This window comes from Oncorhynchus clarkii, chromosome 18 (assembly GCF_045791955.1).
Source record: "Oncorhynchus clarkii lewisi isolate Uvic-CL-2024 chromosome 18, UVic_Ocla_1.0, whole genome shotgun sequence".
Lineage (NCBI taxonomy): Eukaryota > Metazoa > Chordata > Actinopteri > Salmoniformes > Salmonidae > Oncorhynchus > Oncorhynchus clarkii.
This window is the reverse complement of record NC_092164.1, coordinates 28,332,555-28,359,705: the sequence shown is the minus strand read 5'-3', so window position 1 is coordinate 28,359,705 and position 27,151 is coordinate 28,332,555. Positions and strand designations below refer to the sequence as shown.

Sequence of the window (27,151 nt, the reverse complement as noted above, 5' to 3'; positions counted from 1 at the left end):
CATTTGTAAAAAATTCTACTCATCTGGAATGTATGGACTGTTTTGTTTCTGTCAAATTGTCCTTACAAAACAAATTTATATACATTCCGATGTACATTGCTAATCATCTTACTTACTGTTTAATACTAAGTAGTTCAGTATTAGATTGGCGCAGTAGCTCAATATGTATTTGCTGTAATGAAGCACTTCTAGTGCAAATATCCCTTGTTATAAACCCCACTATATAAATCACAATTTTTAAGCACTGCAATCAATTGCATTTGTTGTTGTTTCTTTCCCTCCGTTGTAGTTATGGACGTGTTCACAGCTACAATTAGACGTCTGATTCCTTACGGGCTGTATAATGGAGGTTATCGTTTGCCCAGTTTCCCACTGCGAGAAATGCTAGCTCCGACATTATCCCTGCAGTCTCCCAGCTACCTGCTGATGTTTCACTGTCTTCCCAGGGAAGACGATCCTCTGTGGATTGTATGATTTGAAACCCAGCAGTCATCTGTCTGAGTGGGTGTTTCCTTTGACACCGTTTGAGGTGGTGTAGTGGTGAGGAACGCTGTGGAACACATGGAACATTTGGCCTCCGTGGTCTGTTACCATGTCTGAGGAGCTTGTGAACCCCCTCCAGCTTCCTCCATTATGGCTCTTTTACCATAGAGGCTTGACCCGTTTGCCAACACAGTTGCCCTGTGGATAATGAGCTGGGAGGCGACTGGGAGGAAAGTGGTACCCTATGTGTTTACCTGATGCATTCCAACAGATCTGTTTTCCTTAGGCAGCCTGGAAGCTGAACGGTATAAGTTACACACATGGGGTATGCGGCAGAGGCTTACAGTATAGCATTGATATGTGAATGAGTATTGCATTAAGTACTAGACAGTACATCACATTAGCCTCTATGCTAAATACAGTGAAACACCTCAAGTGGATAGAGTGATGCTGACTTCTCCCCTCGATAAAGTTGAGTTATTAATTTGAAGGTTAATTTAGATTGCTCTTAGATGGCTCCTTATGAGGATATCGCTACTACATCAATGCTATATCCATAGAAATTAGAGCCCGATGGATTTATCAGTTGATATCAGTTGATATTATCTGCCAATATTAGCCTTTTACCAATGTATTTGTATCAGCGTTTAATCCATTGAAAAGGACCGATATTAGATGCTGAGAAAACGCTCTGCAAAAAGCACTTCATAGAATTTAACTTTTTTGCGCTCTTTGCATGGATATATATTTTCTATTTTTTATTTTATTTTTACCTTTGTTTAACTAGGCAAGTCCGTTAGGAACAAATTCTTATTTACAATGACGGTCTACACCAGCCAAACCCGACGACGCCGGGCCAATTGTGCGCCGCCCTGTGGGACTCCCAATCACTGCCAGTTGTGATACAGCCTGGATTCGAACCAGCGTGTCTGTAGTGACGCCTTTAGCACTGAGATGCAGTGCCTTAGACCGCTGTGCCACTTGGGAGCCCAAAAATAAGCCTTTCTTGACTTGGCGCGCTACACTAAGTCTGGACACTAATGTAGCGCCAAAAAATAACTTTGCAGGTTACAAAGTAGCACTTCGTCACTACGTTTTGATGTATGGGTTCATTGTCACTTGATAGGGACTGATCCAAATTTATGTTTCGCCAGACGCCACCCCCACATCCATGATGAGTGCTAAATACTAGCTAGCTAGCTAGCCAGCCAGCGAACTAGCTGTGTGAGAGTACTTAATGCAGTTCACTGAGAGTACTTGACACAGTTCATGCTATCTGGGATCCTCGGGACGTCCCTACGCTAAACCCTAACCCTTTGTGCGAGAGGCAGTGCTGTGTAAATATTGTTATGGATGTTTTTCCTTTCAAGTGACAACTACCAGAATTCATTGACTACAGCCCTACAATCGATGAAAACATAGCTAAATACTAATATGTTGTTTTCCAGCAGCTCATTCTTCAGTGCCTAGGCAATTTTTGGCTGGAATCAGTGCAGTTTATCCTCCTTTAACTAGACTAGAGTGTAACACTGTTTTTCCATAAACAAATATGATCTTTCTGGTGATCCTAAATTCTTACACTTCCTGAGTATCTTTGTAGGGCTGTTTTAAGCACAAAACAAATATATATATATATATATATATATATATATATATATATATATATATATATATATATATATATATATATACAGTGGGGCAAAAAAGTATTTAGTCAGCCACCAATTGTGCAAGTTCTCCCACTTAAAAAGATGAGAGGCCTGTAATTGTCATCATAGGTACACTTACACTATGACAAACAAAACGAGGGAAAAAAAATCCAGAAAATCACATTGTAGGATTTTTTATGAATTTATTTGCAAATTATGGTGGAAAATACGTTTTTGGTCACCTACAATCAAGCAAGATTTCTGGCTCTCACAAACCTGTAACTTCTTATTTAAGAGGCTCTTCTGTCCTCCACTCGTTATCTGTATTAATGGCACCTGTTTGAACTTGTTATCAGTATAAAATACACCTGTCCACAACCTAAAACAGTCACACTCCAAACTCCACTATGGCCAAGATCAAAGAGCTGTCAAAGGACACCAGAAAGAAAATTGTAGACCTGCACCAGGCTGGGAAGACTGAATCTGCAATAGGTAAGAAGTAGCTTGGTTTGAAGAAATCAACTGTGGGAGTAATTATTAGGAAATGGAAGACATACAAGACCACTGATAATCTCTCTTGATCTGGGGCTCCATATGCAAGATCTCACCCCGTGGGGTCAAAATGATCACAAGAACGGTGAGCAAAAATCCCAGAACCACACTGGGGGACCTAGTGAATGACCTGCAGAGAGCTGTGACCAAAGTAACAAAGCCTACCATCAGTAACACACTATGCCGCCAGGGACTCAAATCCTGCAGTGCCAGACGTGTCCCCCTGCTTAAGCCAGTACATGTCCAGGCCCATCTGAAGTTTGCTAGACAGCATTTGGATGATCCAGAAGAAGATTGGGAGAATGTCATATGGTCAGATGAAGCCAAAATATAATATTTTGGTAAAAACTCAACTCGTCGTGTTTGAAGGACAAAGAATGCTGAGTTGCATCCAAAGAACACCATACCTACTGTGAAGCATGGGGGTGGAAACATCATACTTTGGGGCTGTTTTTCTGCAAAGGGACCAGGACGACTGATCCGCGCAAAGGAAAGAATGAATGGGGCCATGTATCGTGAGATTTTGAGTGAAAACATCCTTCCATCAGCAAGGGCATTGAAGATGAAACGTGGCTGGGTCTTTCAGCATTGACAATGATCCCAAACACACCGCCCGGGCAACGAATGAGTGGCTTCGTAAGAAGCATTTCAAGGTCCTGGAGTGGCCTAGCCAGTCTCCAGATCTCAACCCCATAGAAAATCTTTGGGGGGAGTTGAAAATCTGTGTTGCCCAGCAACAGCCCCAAAACATCACTGCTCTAGAGGAAATGGGCCAAAATAGCAGCAACAGTGTGTGAAAACCTTGTGAAGACTTACAGAAAACGTTTGACCTCTGTCATTGCCAACAAAGGGTATATAACAAAGTATTGAGATAAACTTTTGTTATTGACCAAATACTTATTTTCCACCATAATTTGCAAATAAATTCATTAAAAATCCTACAATGTGATTTTCTGGATTTTTTTTCTCATTTTGTCTGTCATAGTTGAAGTGTACCTATGATGAAAATTACAGGCCTCTCTCATCTTTTTAAGTGGGGGAACTTGCACAATTGGTGGCTGACTAAATACTTTTTTGCCCCACTGTATGTATATATATATATATATTCCAGACAGGGGTGCAATTATGTATATTTTTTTATCCAGTCAGATCAACATACAGCCTACCCGACCACTCGGAGGTGTCCTCATGGTCCTAAATCACATTGCCTTGTTTTGTATCACATTCCAATGATATAACTGGGAGGGACAAACATGCAACTTCAGAATGTGTGGGGGACATGTCCCCAATGAAAGTTGCGCCCCTGATTCCAGCTATAATAATACAAATATTGGAAGATATATCGGTGAATATTTCCACACTAAAATTGGAATCGGTCGGGCTCTAATAGAGATACATGATCAAATTTTTAATATTTTTAAATTATGTGGCTATATAATTGCATGTTGGTACTTGTAGTTTGTTACGGGACCTGTAGTTTATTATGGTGCTCACAACACTGTTTACGTCTTTGTGTTTGTTTGTTCCTGTTGCACCCCAAGGGCAGGTGAAAGGCAATATGCTTCTTGTCTCCTGTCTGGCAACCCACATTAATAGTCTGAACGTTCCGTCTCTCTCTCTCTGTGTCTCTGTGTGTGTGTGTTGTTTGCTGTGTGCATGTGCATGTGCCGTCCCACCAATGGAAAATCACTCCCTCACCCGGACGTGTAGGGATACTCCCTGAACACTAGTCGCCGCAATATGGGACCAGCCAGCACTGCTCTTCTATAAATAAACAGTGCTCCATCCTAAACTCCTAAATAAATATGCTGTCTATCTTCAACGACAAGATAAATACACTCTCCATCTCGTGCTGACAGAATAACTACCCTATCTATCTGTCCACCCAAAAAGAGAGAGAGAGACTTTCTTTCTTAAAGGGAGATAAGAACCTAGGGGAGGCTCCGTAAACCATGTCCATATTGAGAATGTGGGCCAAGAGTTTGGTCTGGGGGTACATGGTCTGGAAAAACTCCCACATTTTTTTTTCTCATCCCATGACCTAACCAGTCAAAATTCCTGGCCATAATTGTAAGTTCTACCTTAGCTGGGCCCAGAGTTTTTTCCTGAGCATGTGGTAAGCGTGGTCCTGGCGGTCCCTTTCTTATTTTATTATTTTTTATTTAACATTTTATTTAACTAGACAAGTCAGTTAAGAACAAGTTCTTATTTTCATGATGGCCTACACCGGCCAAACCCGGACGACGCCCTAAGGATAACCCTGATGGAAAAATGGTGCCGTTTAACGGGCTCCTGACCATTTGTGCTAATTATTATATATATATTTTGCATTGTTTAAAAAATGTTTTTAACTAGCCTAATTGACTGCCGCCTTGTAGCACTCACATCTGTAGCCATGAAATGCTTTGAATGGCTGGTCATGGCTCACATCAACATCATCATTCCAGAAACCCTGGACTCACTTCAATTCGCATACCCTCCCAACAGATCCACAGAGGACGCAATCACTGTTGTACTCTACACTGCCCTTTCCCACCTGGACAAAAGGAACACCTATCTGAGAGTGCTGTTCATTGACTACAGCTCAGCGTTCAACACCATAGTGCACTCCAAGCTCATCACTAAGCTAAGGTCCCTGGGACTGAACACCTCCCTTTGCAACTGGATCTTGAACTTCCTGATGGGCCACCTTCAGGTGGTGAGGGTAGGCAACAACACATCCACCACGCTGACCATCAACACGGGGGCCCCTCAAGGGTGCGTTCTTAGTCCCCCCCTGTACTCCCTGTTCACCCACAACTGTGTGGCCAGGCACGATTTCAACACCATCTTTAAGGTTGCAGATGACACAACGGTGGTAGGACTGATCACTGACGACGATGAGACAGCCTATAGGGAGGAGGTCAGAGACCTTGCAATGTGGTGCCAGGACAACAACCTCTCCCTCAACGTGATCAAGACAAAGGAGCGGATTGTGGACTACATGAACAGGAGGGCCGAGCATGCCACCACAGGGCTGTAGTGGAGCAGGGTCGAGAGCTTCAAGTTCCTTGGTGTCCACATCACTAAGGACCTATCATGGTCCAAACAGACCAAGACAGTTGTGAAAAGGGCACGACAACACCTATTCACGCTCCGGAGGCTGAGAAGAGTTGGCATGGGACACACACACACAAACACATAGAGTACATTCACATTCCTTCACACTCTTCACATATGCTGCTGCTACTCTGTTTTAATTTCTATGTATAGTCACTTTACCCCTCCTCTACCTACATTTACAAATACCTCAATTACCTCGACTAACCCATACCCCTTTTTATATGGCCTTGTCAGGTATTTAATTGTGTTACTATTTTTCCTATTAATTTTTTTACAACTCTGCATTATTGGGTAAGTGCTTATAAGTAAGCATTTCACGGTAAGGTCTACACGTTGTATTCAATGCATGTGATGAATAAAATTCTATTTTTTTAAAATAAAAAAATACAATAAAATTCAAGCCTAAAACAGTATTTGCAAACATGTCATAAGGTTTAGGCTGGAAGCCCCAGTCCACGAGTTGCAATGCGACTGCCACCATCCTTCATGTGAGTCAGTCAAAGTTAGTGTCTAATGGGTATCAGTCACACTACAAATGTCCTTACCGAGTCCTCTGTCACCGTCCTAGTCTAATGACAAGAGCTCCTCATCTCATCGTGAAACGAGCAAACTCTGAATTCTTCGCTGTGCTAAAAAGGAACATCCAGCTTTCGGAGTGTCTCACTTTTGCTCCATTTACGGCTCTACAATTTTCACCGGCGCTAGGTAGCGATTTGAACATCCACACAGATGTGGATTCATTCCCCCTTTTTATGAATATGAAGATTGGATGTGTTTTAACACATGGTTAAGCAGCCAAGTGACACCTCGTTGACTAGAAAATATAGTTACTATGGAATCAAATAGAAGGTAGTGCTACAACACCAGTTCCCAATCCCCCAAATTGCGATGAAGTGCAATTTAGTGTGTAAAATATGGAGATTATGTCGCACTGAGTTGTTCCTTGTGAGGATTAATGTAAATGAATAAAATGTAGTCATTTAGGGGGTGATAGAATAGTACTGGGAAAGGTATTTGGGGAACGGGGTGGGGACCGGTTGAAGGACAGGTCTCGTTTAAACCCCTACAAAATGGCTGTCGTGTGGTTACACAAACACACATCTTACCGAACTCTGAAACGGTGTCATCTTCCTGTAGCTCGACCATAACACATTGGACCAGATGGACTCAATCAGATATAATAGATAACAGGGTGTCTCTCCAACTCTCTTACGCTCGCTCTCTCTTAGTAGTTTTATGTACTGGAAGTTTTCACTGGGAGAACATTTGGGGGTTGTACCTGCAGGGTCTGGTATGACCTTGCAGCGTGGCAGGGGTTTGGTGGTGGGCAGAGAGCTGGCCAGGCTGGATGCCAAGCCAAACCTCCTTGATATTCATGGCCAGTGTTAGAGAGTGAAGGATGGGGCTAGAGCGAGGGAGGGAGGGAGGGAGGGAGAGATGGGAAAGAGATATATTGGAGTAGAGAGATGGAGGGGGAAAGAGGGAGAGAAAGGGAGATGAAGTGAGGGACAGAGACAAAGAGTCAGAGCGCACTCCATGGTGGTTCAGGATCCTGGGCTACATCGCCGGGGCTAATGATGCAGGAAGATAAATGGTGCTGCTTACTGACCTGTGTCTTATCCCCCTTTCTCTCTTTCTCTAACACACACACACGCCTACAAGTAACTGCCAAAATAAAGGAAACACAACTATAAAGTGTCTTAATAGGGCGTTGGGCCACTACAAACCGCCAGAACAGCTTCAATGCACTTTGGCATAGATTCTACAAGTGTCTGTAACTCTATTGGCAGGATGTGATACCATTCTTCCATGAGAACTTCCATAATTTGGTGTTTTATTGATGGTGGTGGAAAACGCTGTCTCAGGCTCCATTCCAGAATCTCCCATAAGTGTTCAATTGAGTTGAGATCTGGTGACTGGGATGGCAATGGCATATGGTTTACATAGTTTTCATGCTCATCAATCCATTCAGTGACCATTCGTTCCCTGTGGATGTGGGAATTGTCATCCTATTGGGGCATAGCCATGGTAGCCAAAATAATGGCCTGCCCAGCATTTTATACATGACCCTAGGCATGTTGGGATGTTAATTAACTAAGGCACACCTGCTTTGTATCCCTCATTTACCCAAGGGTTTCCATTATTTTGGAAGTTACATGTACATCCCTAATCTCCCCGTATCATCACACAGAGTATCTCTAACCCACATCCCACATCATAATTTTAAGCATTCAGGTTGATACTCTAATTACATATTTGATTTCCTCATGCAAAAATGTATTTACTATGCAATAATTGGACCACAAACTCACATTTGTATTATATAATTTTGTAGTAAGCTTATATAACCCTGAATTGCTATTGGAAGGATCAGACTTAGCTACTCTAAGGCTAGCAGAGCGTTATGGGGGACTAAGTTTGCTTTTCAAATGGCACCCTATTCCCTTTATAGTGCACTATTTTGGTAGTAAACTATAAAGGGATTGGATCAGAGGATATCTGAAACATGACTGAGAATGAATCACTAATGCTTTCCACAAGTGTTACCATTGTCATTGTTACCATTGTAATTTTTTTTTATTTTTTTTCTTTTTTCTCCAAGATGGCGTAGCAGTGAAAACGTGTTTTGTTCGTGTCTCGCGTACTTTTGTATTCTTCGTATTTTTTGTGTATATATATATATATATATATATATATATATATATATATATATATATATATATATATATATTTCAACTTTATTTTCAATCTCTTTTTGATTTTTAATTTGATTATTCCTTCCGGTAACCTGCCTCACCCAATGTGATAGATACGGTACCGCTATTATTTTAAAATGTTACATTTTAGAACACATTCAAGAACCTCCAGAAGCTAACCAGCTACAAGCTATCATTGTTAGCCACTGCTAGCGGCTTTTACCTTCTGCACAGATACCAGCCCTGTTCTTAGCCTGGATAATACTCGCCAGTCTACCAGTATCGGACTGTCTCTCCACAACAATGCCGGATTCCTGCCGTAATCCCTGGACCACTACTTCTGATCTTCACAGCTAGCTTGCAGCTAGCTAGCTCACAGCCTGAAGCTAGCTCACAACTCACCGTGGCATCCAGTACCGAAGCCATCCCTGAGGCCCACCTCCCGGCCTACTCAGCTGTTCACCCGAACTCCACTCATACACTGCTAGAGCCCAATACTCCACTGGATCCTTGCTGTAAACTCTGGACTTTGGCACCGGTTCACCGCTGCTACCGATTGGCTATAGTGGCTAATGCCACTGCCACGAAGCTAGCACCAGTTAGCCGTGAGCCAGGCGCATCTCCCGGCTAGCAAACTAAATTCTACAATACCTCTTTCACCATCTGGCTTGGATTCTCTGTCGACATGGCCCCCCGCTGCACCACCACGACTGGTCTGCCGACGAATGACTCCATCCGCTGTGCCTTCAATCGGCCTCCGTCGGAGGGCTACTAACTTTAAACGCTGTGTCGCCCGAGTGCTAGCGTACCATGTTCCATCTACTGCTGCCCTCTGGACACTATGATCACTTAGCTACATAGCTGATGCCTGCTGGACTGTCCATTAATCACGGTACTCCATTCTGTTTATGTATTTTTTATCTGTCGGCCCCAGCAGCGAACTCAGGCTCTGTGTGTAGTTAATCCGACCCTCTCTGCCTAGTCATCGCCATTTTTACCTGCTGCTGTTGTTGTGTTAGCTGATTAGCTGTTGTTGTCTCACCTGTTGTTTTAGCAAGCTCTCCCAATCAAGACCTGCGATTACTTTATGCCTCGCTGTATATCTCTCTCAAATATCAATATGCCTTGTATACTGTTGTTCAGGTTAGTTATCATTGTTTTAGTTTACAATGGAGACCCTAGTTCCACTCTTCATACCTCTGATACCTCCTTTGTACTACCTCCCACACATGCGGTGACCTCACCCATTACAACCAGCATGTCCAGGGATACCCGCACCCGACCATACCCCTGTCTGTGCATTATGCCCTAAATATATTTTACCATGCCCAGAAATCTGCTCCTTGTATTCTTTGTCCCCAACGCTCTTGGTGACCAGTTTTGAGAGCCTTTAGCCGCACCCTCATACTACTCCTCCTTTGTTCCGCGGGTGATGTGGAGGTAAACCCAGGCCCTGCATGTCCCCAGGCACCCTCATTTGTTGACTTCTGTGATCGAAAAAGCCTTGGTTTCATGCATGTCAACATCAGAAGCCTCTTTCCTAAGTTTGTTTTACTCACTGCTTTAGCATACTCTGCCAACCCTGATGTCCTTGCCGTGTCTGAATCCTGGCTTAGGAAGGCCACCAAAAATTGAGATTTCCATACCCAACTATAAATTTTCCGTCAAGATAGAACTGCCAAAGGGGGCGGAGTTGCAGTCTACTGCAGAGATAGCCTGCAAAGTAATGTCATACTTTCCAGGTCCATACCCAAACAGTTCGTATTACTAATTTAAAAATGACTCTCTCCAGAAATAAGTCTCTCACTGTTGCCGCCCACTGCACTGAGGCTAGGTAACACGGTCACCACTGATAAATCCATGATAATCGAAAACTTCAACAAGCATTTCTCAACGGCTGGCCATGCCTTCCTCCTGGCTACTCCAATCTCGGCCAACAGCTCCGCTCCCCCCACAGCTACTCGCCCAAGCCTCCCCAGCTTCTCCTTTACCCAAATCCAGATAGCAGATGTTCTGAAAGAGCTGCAAAACCTGGACCCGAACAAATCAGCTGGCCTTGACAATCTGGACCCTCTATTTCTGAAACTATCCGCCGCCATTGTCGCAACCCCTATTGCCAGCCTGTTCAACCTTTCTTTCATATCGTCTGAGATCCCCAAGGATTGGAAAGCTGCCGCAGTCCTCCCCCTCTTCAAAGGGGGTGACACCCTGGACCCAAACTGTTACAGACCCATATCCATCCTGCCCCGCCTATGTAAGGTCTTCTAAAGCCTAGTCAACAAACAGATCACTGACCTTCTCGAATCCCACCGTACCTTCTCCGCTGTGCAAAATGGTTTCCGAGCCGGTCACGGGTGCACCTCAGCCACGCTCAAGGTACTAAACGATATCATAGCCGCCATCGATAAAAGACAGTACTGTGCAGCCGTCTTCATTGACCTGGCCAAGGCTTTCGACTCTGTCAATCACCATATTCTTATCGGCAGACTCAGTATCCTCGGTTTTTCTAATGACTGCCTTGGCTGGTTCACCAACTACTTTGCAGACAGAGTTCAGTGTGTCAAATCGGAGGGCATGTTGTCCGGTCCTCTGGCAGTCTCTATGGGGGTGCCACAGGGTTAAATCTCGGGCCGACTCTTTTCTCTGTATATATCTATGATGTTGCTCTTGCTGCGGGCAATTCCCTGATCCACCTCTACGCAGAGGACACCATTCTGCATACTTCTGGCCCTTCCTTGGACACTGTGCTATCTAACCTCCAAACGAGATTCAATGCCATACAACACTCCTTCCGTGGTCTCCAACTGCTCTTAAACGCTAGTGAAACCAAATGCATGCTTTTCAACCGTTCGCTGCCTGCACCCGCACGCCCGACTAGCATCACCACCCTGGATGGTTCCGACCTAGAATATGTGGACATCTATAAGTACCTAGGTGTCTGGCTAGACTGTAAACTCTCCTTCCAGACTCATATCAAACATCTCCAATCTAAAATCAAATCTAGAGTCGGCTTTCTATTCCGCAACAAAGCCTCCTTCACTCACGCCGCCAAACTTACCCTAGTAAAACTGACTATCCTACCGATCCTCGACTTCGGCGATGTCATCTACAAAATAATATCCAATACTCTACTCAGCAAACTGGATGCAGTTTATCACAGTGCCATCCGTTTTGTTACTAAAGCACCTTATACCACCCACCACTGCGACCTGTATGCTCTAGTCGGCTGGTCTTTGCTACATATTCGTCGCCAGACCCACTGGCTCCAGGTCATCTACAAGCATGCTAGGTAAAGCTCCGCCTTATTTCAGTTCACTGGTCACGATGGCAACACCCACCCGTAGCACGTGCTCCAGCAGGTGTATCTCACTGATCATCCCTAAAGCCAAAACTTCATTTGGCCGCCTTTCCTTCCAGTTCTCTGCTGCCTGTGACTGGAACGAATTGCAAAAATCGCTGAAGTTGGAGACTTTTATCTCCCTCACCAACTTTAAACATCTGCTATCTGAGTAGCTAACCGATTGCTGCAGCTATACATAGTCCATCGGTAAATAGCCCACCCAATTTACCTACCTCATCCCCATACTGTTTTTATTTATTTACTCTTCTGCTCTTTTGCACACCAGTATCTCTACCTGCACATGACCATCTGATAATTTATCACTCCAGTGTTAATCTGCTAAATTGTAATTATTCGCCTACCTCATGCCTTCTGCACACAATGTATATAGACTCTTTTTTTTCTTTTTTTCTACTGTGTTATTGACTTGTTTATTGTTTACTCCATGTGTGTTGTTGTCTGTTCACATTGCTATGATTTATCTTGGCCAGGGCAGTTGTAAATGAGAACTTGTTCTCAACTTGCCTACCTGGTTAAATAAAGGTGAAATAAAATAAATAAATAAATAAATAAAATTGAACCTACACTGAATCACAGGTCTTACACCAGTCAGTGTAAGGACATAGTTGCACACTGATACACACACACACTTGCACTTGCACTCACACACACACATATGATATACATGGGGTGTACAAAACATTAAGAACTCTTTCCATAGCCTCCCGGGTGGCTCTGTGATCTAAGGCACTGCATCGCAGTGCTAGCTGTGCCACCAGAGATACTGGGTTCGAGCCCAGTCTCTGTCGCGACCGGGAGGCCCACGGGGCGGTGGATAATTTGGCTCAGCCGGCAGGGATATCCTTGTCTCATCGCGCACTAGCAACTCCTGTGGCGGGCCGGGCGCAGTGCACGCTGACCAGGTTGCCAGGTATTTGGATATGCATTGTGTCAAGAAGCAGTACGGCTTGGTTGGGTTGGGTTGTGTTTCGGAGGACGCACCACTCTCGACCTTCTTCTTTCACCGAGTCCGTACGGCAGTTGCAGCGATGAGACAAGACTGTAACTACCTGTAACTACCAATTGGATACCACAAAATTGGGGAGAAAAAGTGATAATACATTTTTGTTTAAATAACTCTTTCCATGACAAAGACTGACCAGGTGGAAGCTATGATCCCTTATTAATGTAACTTCAAATCAGTGTAGATGAAGGGAGGAAACTTCCCCGTCAGCGGGACACCTGTCGACAACATCCGGTGAAATTGGAGGGCTCGCAATTCAAATAAATATTTGTAATATTGAGCAAGTATCTTATATCGGTTAAAAGCTTAAATTATTGTTAATCTAACAGCATTGTCCGATTTACAATAGACTTTACAGTGAAAGCATACCATGCGATTGTTTGAGGACGGCGCCCAACATCAACATATTTTTCAATCAGCACAGGCTTCATAAAATCACAAATAGTGATTAAATAATCACTTACTTTTTGAAATTCTTCCTCTGTTTGCAATCCCAAGGGTCCCAGCTACAACATGCATGGTAATTCTGTTAGATAAAACCCTTCTTTAATCCCAAAAAGTAAATTTGTTGGCGCCATCGATTTCAGTAATCGACTCGTTCAACATGCAGACAAAGGATTCCAAAAAGCTACCGCTAAACTTTGTTCAAACAAGTCAAACTACGTTTCTATACAATCCTCAGGTACCCTAAAATGTAATTAAACTATAATATTTCATATGGAAAAAAGTTCAATAGAAAAGTAAAATTAGAAAGTGCGCTCCCTCTTCGTCGCCCATCCACTGACTGATTTCCAACTGTGACTCCTTGTACCAAAACTCAAATTATTCCTCGTTTTGGAAGAAACTATTTCTTAAACCTTGAACAGAGACTGGTGACATCTAGTGGAAGCCATACGAATTGCAATCTGGGAGCTGGAATTGCATAGGACCCATAGCTTTACATTGAAATAGCTTGGGTTTTTCGGCTACCATATTAATTGTGTTATAGTCTCATACATTATTTTAACATTTCTACAAACTTCAGTGCAAATCCTGGCTTCTGGGCCTGAGTAACAGGCAGTTTACTTTGGGCACGTCAGTCAGGCGGAAATTCTGAAAAAACGACCCTAGCCCTAAGAAGATATATTAATTAAAAATTATTTTAACTCAATATTAGGAAGGCATTCTTAATGTTTTGTACACTCTGTGTGTGTGTATAAATAGACAAACACACACGCATACACACACATATGCCCGCAGGCAGGCCGACATGAGCGTGCATACACTGACAGTGGAGCAATGCCATGGAGTATAACATGACATACCATCATCCATATCCGTTACTCTCTGACCTTTTCATTTGAGAGTTTAACCCTTCACTGCCCCTCTCTTCAATGTATTCCTTCCATACCCTTTCTCCAATAATACAGTACACTAATCCCATTTGCTGTCTGTTTATTTACTTCCACTGTAAAAGGGCACTTGTTTGTTGTAGCCTGCCTCATGTTAGCCCTAGTTGATATAGCCTAGTTTGTGTTTGTGTGAGTACACAGCCCTACTTATCGTGTTGACTATTGTAAGAGTCTATCTCTTGCAGGAGACTTTATGATCAATGGAAGTTTTACAGTACATTTATTGTTTCAACATTGAGACTAACTGCCTAGTCTCAGACATCAAAATGACCTGATGAAATAGGTTTGTCTGAAAAGTGGTCTGATCTGTCTCTCACCTCACACACACACACCTCTGTCTCTATCTCTCTCTCTCCCCCCACCCACACACCTCACCTCCATCTCTCTCCCCCTGTCCTTCAGGTCTCTGGCAGGGCTGCAAGGCAGCAGGGTGAAGAATCAGGACAGTTAATGGCTCTCTATCCTATGTCTCTCTTTCTACTCTGTCCCTTTCTCTCTCTTTATCCTCTGTCCCTGTCTCTCTCCTTTCTCCTCTGTCACTGTCAAGTCCATCCAGACAGACAGATTTTATTAGAACATAACCATGTCCTCACCATCCATCTAGTAGGAAAGTAAAGAACCCAGCCATCCAGGAAGAGCCTCTACTCGCAAGTAGTCTCAAGGAGTTTTCTAAGATAAAAATCATGTTGATGGTCTGAGTGGCTATGGCTTGTGCTAATACACCTGGACAGAGGCTGGGAGTGGGATAGCATGCCTTGTAAATTAGGTGTGACATGCATGCGGGCGGTGATGGAGGATGCTGGTGGTGCGTGTATTCCCCTCAAGCTGTTATTAAATGACTTCTCTCTGTAACATGTAATGCCTTAGAGCGCCAATTAGTTTCTGTATACAAGTGTACATGCATTAAAATATACTAGTTACTGTATTCTATGCCTCTGCATCGTATCTAATTATAATCTCCCCTGTTATACTGAATATATACATAAACACAACATATAAAGTGTTGGACACATGTTTCATGAGCTGAAATAAAACATTCCTGAAATATTCATTACGTGTATTTGTAAAGTGTATTTCTCTCAAATTCTGTGCACACTTTTTTTTTACATCCCTGTTAACTTTTTGATGACGGGGCAGTATTTTCACGTCCGGATGAAATGCATGCCCAAATTCAGCTGCCTGCTGAATCCCCAGAAGATAATATATGCATAGTATTAGTAGATTTGGATAGAAAACACTCAGAAGTTTCTAAAACTGTTTGAATCATGTCTGTGAGTATAACAGAACAAATGTAGCAGGCGAAACCCCTAAGAAAAAACATTCAGTATTTTTTTTTGAGGTCACTCTCTTTTCAATGAGCTTTCCTTGGGAATCCAGATTTCTAAGGGACCTTCTTGCAGTTCCTACCGCTTCCATTGGATGTCACCAGTCTTTAGAAATTGGGTGAGGTTTTTCCTTTGTGGAATGAAGAAGTAGCCCTGTTCAAAACGAGGGTAACTTCAAGTGTACTGTTAGATGCTCGTGACCAGAAAGGTAGCGTGATATTGTTTTCTTCCTGTATTGTACACAGATCATCCTGTCTTCAATTTTATTGATTATTTACTTTAAGAAATACCTAAAGTTGTATTACAAAAGTAGTTTGAAATGTTTTGGCAAAGTTTACAGGTAACTTTTGAGATATTTTGTAGTCACGCAAGTTGGAACCAGTGTTTTTCTGGATCAAACGTGCCAGATAAATGAACATTTTGGATATATATTGACGGATTAATCGAGCAAAAGGATGATTTGTGATGTTTATGGGACATATTGGAGTGACAACAAAAGAAGCTCGTCAAAGGTAAGGCATGATTTATATTTTTATTTTTTGGTCACGCCTGCAGGGTTGAAATATGTTTTCTCTCTTTTGTTTATGGAGGTGCCATCCTCAGATAATAGCATTGTTTTCTTTCGCGTAAAATCCTTTTTGAAATCTTACGTTGGCTCGATTCACAACACGTGTAGCTTTAATTTGGTATCTTACATGTGCGATTTCATGAAATTTAGATTTTTATAGTAATTTATTTGAATTTGGCGCTCTGCATTTTCTCTAGCTTTTGGCCACGTCCCACATATCCCAGAGAGGTCAATGAGCATTTCTCCTTTGTCAAGATAATCCATCCACCTGACAGGTGTGGATGTCGTAGAAATATTCAGTCAAATATTTCTCAGATACCGGAGCTTGTGAATTCAAATAGACTTTATTACAAAAAGTAACAAAGCCGAGCAATTCTATGGAACAACTAAATTATCTTGCCAGAGACCTCAGGTTTCCACCTTCAGATTACACACATGGTCACTCCCCTTTATGTAGATGATTAACACCCCCTGGCCTCCCGCCACCATCATCTTTGTCTCAATTCCTACTTGCTTACAGATTCTATTGGTGGCGTATCCATAGCAATGATACAAAAAGAAGACACACACATAACGCACACTGTGCAATGGTACTCATTTGACTACACAATGGCTCTCCCCAAGCCTGTAATGGCACAGACATACATATACAATACAACTACATGTCCTAAAGCCAGTCACAGGACCAGGCAATGATTCCCTCAGGCCTACAACAGCATAGGCATACATACATAATGCAATTGCATGTCTCAATGCTATTCACAGGACCAGGTAATGACTTCCCTCAGGCCTATAACAGCACAGGCATAATTTTTTTTGCATTTCTAGTGATTAACTCTATGTTGATCCAGCTCTGTTCATTCACCTGGCCTCAGCCTTTATTCTGCTTACACAAGTCTATTAATTAACCCTATGTTGATTATGCTCACTACTTCTGGGATAACAGTCCAGATTAGAGGTCGACCGATTATGATTTTTCAACGCCGATACCTATTAATGGAGGACCAAAAAAGCCGATACCGATGAATCGGACAATTTTTTTATTGGTAATAATGACAATTACAACAATACTGAATGAACATTTATTTTAACTTAATATAATACATCAATAAAATCAATTAATTAATGAAACATGTTCAATTTGGTTTAAATAATGCAAAAACAAAGTATTGGAGAAGAAAGTAAAAGTGCAATATGTGCCATGTAAAAAAGCTCACGTTTAAGTTCCTTGCTGAGAACATGAGAACATATGAAAGTTTTAGGTTTAGTTATAGGAATTATAGGACTATTTCTCTCTATACCATTTGTATTTCATGTACCTTTGACTATTGAATGTTCTTAAAGGAACTTTAGTATTGCCAGTGTACCAGTCTACCTGGGCTCGAACCAGGAACACATGGACAACAGCCACTCTCGAAGCATCGTTACCCATCGCATGCATTGTCTCAAACAAACATCCGGTGAAAGTGCAGAGAACCACATCAAATTACAGAAATCTCATAATAGACATTGATAAAAGATACAAGTGTTATGCATGGAATTATAGCTAAACGTCTCCTTAATGCAACCGCTATGTCAGATTTAAAAAATGCTTTACGGCGAAAGCACACCTTGCGATTTTGTTAGGTCAGCACCTAGCCACAGAAAAACATACAGCCATTTAACAAAGAAGGACAGGTGTCAGAAATAGCGTTATAAATATTCACTTACCTTTGATGATCTTGATCGGAATGCGCTCCCAGGAATCCCAGTTCCACAATCAATGTTTGTTTTGTTCGATAAAGTCCATCATTTATGTCCAAATAACTCATTTTTGTTTGCGCGTTTAGCCCAGTAATCCAAATGCTCAATGCGCGATCGCTTAGTTCCGATTAAAATTTTAAAAAGTTATATTACAGTTCGTAGAAACATGTCAAACGATGTATAGAATCAATCTTTAGGATGTTGTTATCATAAATCTTCAATAATTTTTCAACCGGACAATTCCTTTGTCTTCAGAAATGAAAAGGAACGCAGCTACCTCTCACGGCCATGCGCATGATTTAGCTCATGGCATTCTGCCAGACACCTGACTCAAACAGCTCTCATTCACTCCCCCTCACAGTAGAAGCCTGAAACAAGGTTCTACAGACTGTTGACATCTAGTGGAAGCCTCAGGAAGTGCAATATGACCCCATAGACACTGTATATTCGATAGGCAATGACTTGAAAAACTACAAACCTCAGATTTCCCACTTCCTAGTTGGATTTTTTCTCAGGTTTTTGCCTGCTATATGAGTTCTGTTATACTCAGACATCATTCAAACAGTTTTAGAAACGTCAGAGTATCCAAATCTACGAATTATATGCATATTCTAGTTTTTGGGCCTGAGTAGCATGCAACGTCCAAAAAACGTCCAACGTCCGATTACCGATTGAAATGAAAACTTGAAATCGTCCCTAATTAATCGGCCATTCCGAATAATCGGTCAACCTCTAATTAATATCACCCCTTTTGAGTTTCTTTGCCCATGGGAGAACTATATTTTGAACCCCCCCTATTTTACCAAGAAGGAGAGTGATTGAGTGTGGCATCAGATGACCTGACCTCCACAACCCCTCGACCTCAACCAAATTGAGATGGTTTGGGATGAGTCGGACAGCAGAGTGAAGGAAAAGCAGCCAACAAGTGCTCAGCATATGTGGGAACTCCTTCAAGACTGTTGGAAAAGCATTCCAGGTGAAGCTCGTTGAGAGAATGCCAAGAGTGTGCTAAGCTGTTATCAAGGCAAAGGGTGGCTACTTTGAAGAATCTAAAATATAATCATGTAGTAACACTTTTTTGGTTACTACATGATTCCATATGTGTTATTTCATAGTTTTAGTGTCTTCACTATTATTCTACAGTGTAGAAAATGGTCAAAATAAAGAAAAACCCTTGAATGAGTAGGTGTTGTAAAACTTTTGACCGGTAGTGTATGTTTGTAAACTTTAAAAAGTCACATGATGATTGAGTGTCCACATATTGTAGCTGTACCATAATATTTGATTTTCTAGTAGTAAACCTCCAATTGTTCTCCAATATTCCACCCTCTTAAACCGACCCTCGTCCCAAGTTGGGTTATCGTCCCAGTGACTGGCAGACTACCCCTGTCCCCCTGGATCATAGGGCCTTTTGAACGATTGGGACCCATCCATTAAAAAGAGTACACAGTGCACAGTGCCACCCACAGAACAGAAGCAGATCAACTACCAAAAGCATTTCCAACACCCTCACCTCAATTATATTTACCCAAGCATCTCTGTGCAGTCATTTTGTGCCACCAGGGCCACAAACCTTTACTATAAAAATCTAACTTTCATGAAATCACACATGCAAGATAGCAAATTAAAGCTACACTTGTTGTGAATCCAGCCAACATGTCAGATTTCAAAAAGGCTTTTTGGCGAAAGCAAACGATGCTATTATCTGAGGATAGCACCATAGTAATCAAAGAGAGAGAAGCATATTTCAACACTGCAGGCGCGACACAAAACGCAGAAATAAAAAATATAATTCATGCCTTACCTTTGATGAGCTTCTTTTGTTGGCACTCCAATATGTCCCATAAACATCACAAATGGTCCTTTTGTTCGATTAATTCCATCGATATATATCCAAAATGCCCATTTATTTAGCTTGTTTGAACCAGAAAAATACAGATTCCAACTTGCGCAATGTGATTACAAAATATCTCAAGAGTTACCTGTAAACTTTGCCAAAACATTTCAAACTACTTTGTAATACAACTTTAGGTATTTTTTAACGCAAATAATCAATACAATTGAAGACGGGATGATCTGTGTTCAATACAGGAGGAAAACAAACTGTAGCTAGCTTTCTGGTCACGCGCCTCTATCTAACAGTTCACTTCAAGTTACCCTCGTTCAAGATGGCCGTACTTCTTCATTACACAAAGGAAAAGCATCAACCAATTTCTAAAGACTGTTGACATCCTGTGGAAGCGATAGGAACTGCAAGAAGATCCCTTAGAAATCTGGATTCCCAATGAAAACCCATTGAAAAGAGTGACCTCAAAAAAAAAAATCTGAATGGTTTGTCCTCAGGGTTTCACCTGCTAAATAAGTTATGTTATACTCACAGACATGATTCAAACAATTTTAGAAACTTCAGAGTATTTTCTATCCAAATTTACTAATAATATGCATATCTTATCTTCTGGGGATGAGTAGCAGGCAGTTGAATTTGGGCATGCATTTCATCCGGACGTGAAAATACTGCCCCCGTCACCAAGAAGTTAAGCTTTAGCCCCATCCATCTCGTTTAGCTCTAGGAGCGTTCAGAACGCACACTTGAGGCTCTGGCCGATGATTTGTTTACCTATGGATAACATGAAAATAGCCTGACCAGCTCTGCTGGCATCAGTTTCATTGCACTTTTTTGCTGACATCTACTGTACAACGGGTGTTGTACACTTTAGGTTTAGCTTAAGACATGTAACTAGCTAGCTAGGTAAACAATTAACCTATCTAGGTAAACAACGTGTAAGATCACGCACATCACGTAATGTTGGCTAACGTGCCAGCCAGCTAACATTAGCTAGTTAAACAACAATGAACACAGTGCCAAATCATGTCATTACTACCTTGCATGAATATGCTGGGAGCTAACCAAGCAGGTTCAATGTTAACTAGCTAACATTAAGCTCTAACAAGAAAAGAAAACGGCTCTGGGATATGAATAATAATGTCAGCTATGGAGCCAGCCAGCTAACGTTAGCTAACAGTACACTTTAGCTTGAAATGAAACCACTTTCTGTCAAAATTAGAAATGTGTAATATCTGAAAATGTAGGAACATGTATGCAGCTCCACTGCACAAGACATTTGTTTTAAATCTGCGTTTGACAGGATTACCAACAGTCTAACCAGCTCAAATAGAGCCTTTTATATGGCAGACCAATCCAAACACCTCTCTCAGCATGTCCAGCCCACTCATTATCTCAACCAATCATGGCTAGTGGGAAGTTTTCTGTCTTTTTCTGTGGCTTAACCAACTAGGCTCGGAATTTAACAGTTTTATTCCTATTTACAGATGGTATACACGTTTGTTTTTAAGGCACATGAAAGTCCACATGTTCGAGAAGGCATTTTGATAAAATATGTTTCACGTTCAAACGGCTCTCCTGTGAAGTCGTGACCTGCGACATACGCCTAGTTTTCTGAATCGGGTCACATATTAGGAAATCTGTCAATTTAAATAAATTCATTAGGCCCTAATCTATGGATTTCACATAACTGGGCAGGAGTGCAGCCATGGGTGGACCTGGGATGGCATGGGCCCACCCAATGGGGAGCCAAGCCTAGCCAATCAGAATGAGTTTTTCCCCACAAAAGAGCTTTTGTACAGACAGAAATTCTCCTCAGTTTCATCAGTTGTCCGGGGAGTTGGTCTCAGAAGATTTCGCAGGTGATGGAGCAAGATGTGGAGGTCCTGGGCTGGCGTGGCTACACGTGGTCTGCAGTTTGTTAGGCCGGTTGGACATACTGCTAAATTCTCTAAAACAACTTTGAGAGAAATTAACATGAAATTCTCTGACAACAGCATTAGTGGACATTCTTGCAGTCAGCATGCCAATTGCACTCTCCCTCAAAGCTTGAGACATCCGTGGCATTGTGATAGGTGACAAAACTGTACATTTTAGAGTGGCCTTTTATTGTCCTCAGCACAAGGTGCACCTGTGTAATGATAATGTTGTTTAATCAGCTTCTTGATGTGCCACCCCTGTTAGGTGGATGGATTTTTATCTTGGCAAAGGAGGAATGTTTACTGTCAAGTATGTCAACAAATCTGTGCACAAAATGTAAGAGAAATAAGCATTTTGTTCGACAGGTAACATTTCAGGGACATTTTTCTTCAGCTCATGAAACATGGGACCAAACAAATCAAATCAAATCAAATCAAATTTTATTTGTCACATACACATGGTTAGCAGATGTTAATGCGAGTGTAGCGAAATGCTTGTGCCTCTAATTCCGACAATGCAGTAATAACCAACAAGTAATCTAACTAACAATTCCAAAACTACTGTCTTATACACAGTGTAAGGGGATAAAGAATATGTACATAAGGATATATGAATGAGTGATGGTACAGAGCAGCATAGGCAAGATACAGTAGATGGTATCGAGTACAGTATATACATATGAGATGAGTATGTAAACAAAGTGGCATAGTTAAGTGGCTAGTGATACATGTATTACATAAGGATGCAGTCGATGATATAGAGTACAGTATATACGTATGCATATGAGATGAATAATGTAGGGTAAGTAACATTATATAAGGTAGCATTGTTTAAAGTGGCTAGTGATATATTTACATCATTTCCATTATTAAAGTGGCTGGAGTTGAGTCAGTGTCAGTGTCAGTGTGTTGGCAGCAGCCACTCAATGTTAGTGGTGGCTGTTTAACAGTCTGATGGCCTTGAGATAGAAGCTGTTTTTCAGTCTCTCGGTCCCAGCTTTGATGCACCTGTACTGACCTCGCCTTCTGGATGATAGCGGGGTCAACAGGCAGTGGCTCGGGTGGTTGATGTCCTTGATGATCTTTATGGCCTTCCTGTGACATCGGGTGGTGTAGGTGTCCTGGAGGGCAGGTAGTTTGCCCCCGGTGATGCGTTGTGCAGACCTCACTACCCTCTGGAGAGCCTTACGGTTAGCAGTTGCCGTACCAGGCGGTGATACAGCCCGCCAGGATGCTCTCGATTGTGCATCTGTAGAAGTTTGTGAGTGCTTGTGGTGACAAGCCAAATTTCTTCAGCCTCCTGAGGTTGAAGAGGCGCTGCTGCGCCTTCTTCACGATGCTGTCTGTGTGAGTGGACCAATTCAGTTTGTCTGTGATGTGTATGCCGAGGAACTTAAAACTTGCTACCCTCTCCACTACTGTTCCATCGATGTGGATAGGGGGGTGTTCCCTCTGCTGTTTCCTGAAGTCCACAATCATCTCCTTAGTTTTGTTGACGTTGAGTGTGAGGTTATTTTCCTGACACCACACTCTGAGGGCCCTCACCTCCTCCCTGTAGGCCGTCTCGTCGTTGTTGGTAATCAAGCCTACCACTGTTGTGTCGTCCGCAAACTTGATGATTGCGTTGGAGGCGTGCATGGCCACGCATTCGTGGGTGAACAGGGATTACAGGAGAGGGCTCAGAACGCACCCTTGTGGGGCCCCAGTGTTGAGGATCAGCGGGGTGGAGATGTTGTTGCCTACCCTCACCACCTGGGGGCGGCCCGTCAGGAAGTCCAGTACCCAGTTGCACAGGGCGGGGTCGAGACCCAGGGTCTCGAGCTTGATGACGAGCTTGGAGGGTACTATGGTGTTGAATGCCGAGCTGTAGTCGATGAACAGCATTCTCACATAGGTATTCCTCTTGTCCAGATGGGTTAGGGCAGTGTGCAGTGTGGTTGAGATTGCATCGTCTGTGGACCTATTTGGGCGGTAAGCAAATTGGAGTGGGTCTAGGGTGTCGGGTAGGGTGGAGGTGATATGGTCCTTGACTAGTCTCTCTGTTTTCGTTGCAGGCCGTGTCAGTGGCACTGTATTGTCCTCAAAGCGGGCAAAAAAGTTATTTAGTCTGCCTGGGAGCAGGACATCCTGGTCCGTGACTGGGCTGGCTGGATTTCTTCTTGTAGTCCGTGATTGACTGTAGACCCTGCCTCTTGTGTCTGAGCCGTTGAATTGAGATTCTACTTTGTCTCTGTACTGACGCTTAGCTTGTTTGATAGCCTTGCGGAGGGAATAGCTGCACTGTTTGTATTCGGTCATGTTACCAGTCACCTTGCCCTGATTAAAAGCAGTGGTTTGCGCTTTCAGTTTCACGCGAATGCTGCCATCAATCCACGGTTTCTGGTTAGGGAATGTTTTAATCGTTGCTATGGGAACGACATCTTCAACGCACGTTCTAATGAACTCGCACACCGAATCAGCGTATTCGTCAATATTGTTATCTGACGCAATACGAAACATGTCCCAGTTCACGTGATGGAAGCAGTCTTGGAGTGTGGAGTCAGCTTGGTCGGACCAGCGTTGGACAGACCTCAGCGTGGGAGCCTCTTGTTTTAGTTTCTGTCTATATGCAGGGATCAACAAAATGGAGTCGTGGTCAGCTTTTCCGAAAAGCGTCGCGTCGCGGAAGTTAGAGTAACAATGATCCAAGGTTTTTCCACCCCTGGTTGCGCAATCGATATGCTGATAAAATTTAGGGAGTCTTGTTTTCAGATTAGCCTTGTTAAAATCCCCAGCTACAATGAATGCACTTTACATATTCTGTTTATATTTTTGTTCAGTTTAGTTTCACGAAGTCAAACAGCAGTTACCTAACATCTTAGGCACATAGTAGCCTATTTTAAATTCTTGGTGTTGAATTAGGGTATAGTGACTTCCAGACTCTGCCATACCCAATTTACATCGTTAAGGATGTTAGATAACACCTAATTTCTTAAGAATTCATATGAGGTGTGAGCAAGGTGAGAATGTATTTTTCTTCTTTCTCTCTCTGTCATCCTGTCTTACTTGGAATCCTTTCTCCTGTCCAATGGCAATCCTTCCCTCCTCCTCACTGACTACCCAGCTAAGAAATGATTTATATGTTAAAAACAGGACTGAAATGCAATTTTCAATGTGGCTGTACAGACCGCTGATACCAGACTGACTGGTATTTTGCTTCATGCTATGAATGAGATTGTGTTTTTTCTATCTCTCTGGCATTTTTAACTGCCAGTCTAGCTTTCTGTGTGACTTGATGAGACATATTTGGATTCAAATCTGTTTTGAGTCCTTATATTGGATGTTTGAATCCTGTGCTTACTGGAAAGATGGACCCATTGTGAATATAACATTTAGTAGTCCTGCTCCAGGTCTTTGCTGCACCAGATCTCACAACACACATTAACATGATATCACAATCGTCAAGATGACCTGAAATGTGCCCAATACTCACCTCTTAGGTCCTTTAGGATCCTTTTGTGTATATCACCCTACAGGCCTGAATAGCCTGTCAAGCCTCTGATTGGGCAGGGGAGAGTCTTACAGCCTTTATATTGACTTTATGCTTCAATAGAGACCAAGACCCAGGATTAAGTAGAGATTGTATAGGCCTTTAGTTTGTGGCATTCTGAACAACATGCAATCAATTTAGCCCATGGCAGACGGATCAAAAAAGGCAAAGCATTAAAGTAGTGGCCCTGGGGTAGCAACACAAAGCTGTCAATCAAAGTGCCCCAAGGTGTGTGTGTGTGCATGTGCCTGTCTTTGATCCTTCTCTAGCAATCTTTGAGAAAGATTTAGACCTCCCCCCTGTCGGTTTCAATTGCTTATCAACCTTGGAGTGTGTGTGTGTGTGTGTGTGTGGTCTCAGCAGGAGATGCTAAGCTTGCTTTACTTATAGGACAGAGGGCTGAAGCACAGATTGATCCATTCCTACGTACGTACGAAAAGGGTATACTAAATGGCACACTGTAGCAAATATAATATTTTCAAAGGTAATTGGAGGCTTTTTTCCAGTGGGTGGGTGTGTGCACATACGTGCATACATGAGTCTTGCTATAAATAATGGACCTATTGTGTTGACATTGAGAAACATTTCTAAAATATTTTGAAACAAAAATGAAAATGATTTTAATGCAGTTCCACATGTGTGCTTAGAGGAAATAAAATATATGTAAATTGACCCATAACTCCACCTATACAACAACATAGGCCTAGGGGAATATACATCCTTTAATAAGAAGGGTTCATACAGACATTGTCAAGACAAATTGAAACACTTTCAGGGACTGTTTTTATAATGAGGAAGTGACCAACAACCAAGTAGGTTACTTTTGTAATGGATTGATTGTATGGAAAGCCAAGTCGAAGCCAGCGTTAGATGCTGTCGTTCTCATAATAACCACATGTGGTTTTGCCACAACAGAGGGCAACACCCTTCAATTGGGAAACAAACAAATGTGGCCACATCTATCACAAAAAAACATAAAAAATGAAAAAACGAATTATAAGATAACAATAATTACAAGAACCAAATTGAGGGAATGCCAGATTTTAAGGTAGGCATTTTAGAGTACTTGAATTTCTGAGATCCAAATTCAAGTTCAAGACCCTTGTATTGTTAAAAATTGCAGGTGTAACATGGAAAACAAAACATATTTTTCATGTTATTTGATTTCCAGATCATATTGCCCAATAGGCAATATGATTTGTTGTCATTATATCCATAATAATTCATTGGAATAGCGTTGGGTGTTGCGCAGTAGTCTATCCTACACAATTATGCACAGTAGACTTGGTGTCCAATCTGAGGCATGAAAACATTAACACATTACCTTGATGCTTTCTCTGTTAAGTCTAATGAGACCCTGCTGTAAATCAAGCAGACAACAACAGATGATCAACATCAATTCGCTAGGAATTTTAGATCCAATGTGTATCCAGGCACAAGTGTCTTCACCGGCATTGCGAATAAGACACCAAATTATTCTGGACATTCCTCGCGAACACCTTTTTTCCCACCACTTGGGTTGTTATTGTATTGCAGGCTCTATCACAACAGCTGTTCGTCACTTGACTGTCATTGACAAAATTCCTTACTAGATCAGATGATGATGTGTGAAAATATCATGACGTAACTAATCAACTAGACACCAAATGCGCATCCAACAAGTATTATGCATAATTATTGAAGAACCAAGTCAAAGGGAAACTTCGGAATTGTGGTATTTACTTAACCAGAGTCAAATAAACTTGTGGATTACTTTTGAATGTCTCTTTGTCCAGTATGAAGGAAGCTAGAGGTAGTTTTGTGAGTCAATGCTAACTAGCTTGAGCACAATAACTGGAAGTCTATGCGTATCTGCTAGCATTACACAAAAATGGTATTCACGAGTTCATCTGACTCTGGGGAAGTAGAGAAAGGGCCTCATTGCCAAAATCCCAAAGTATCCCTTTAATGACAGTATAGATTTAGGTTTTAAGTATCAAGGTAAGGT

The 27,151-nt window shown here is 42.2% G+C and overlaps 1 protein-coding gene across 2 annotated transcripts in view; it reads left to right on the top strand.

Annotated features, from left to right (window-relative positions):
- Positions 1 to 27,151, top strand: part of LOC139373292 (neural cell adhesion molecule 2-like) — a 424,626-nt gene that overhangs the window by 162,540 nt on the left and 234,935 nt on the right. The gene's annotated exons all lie outside the window — the stretch shown is intronic.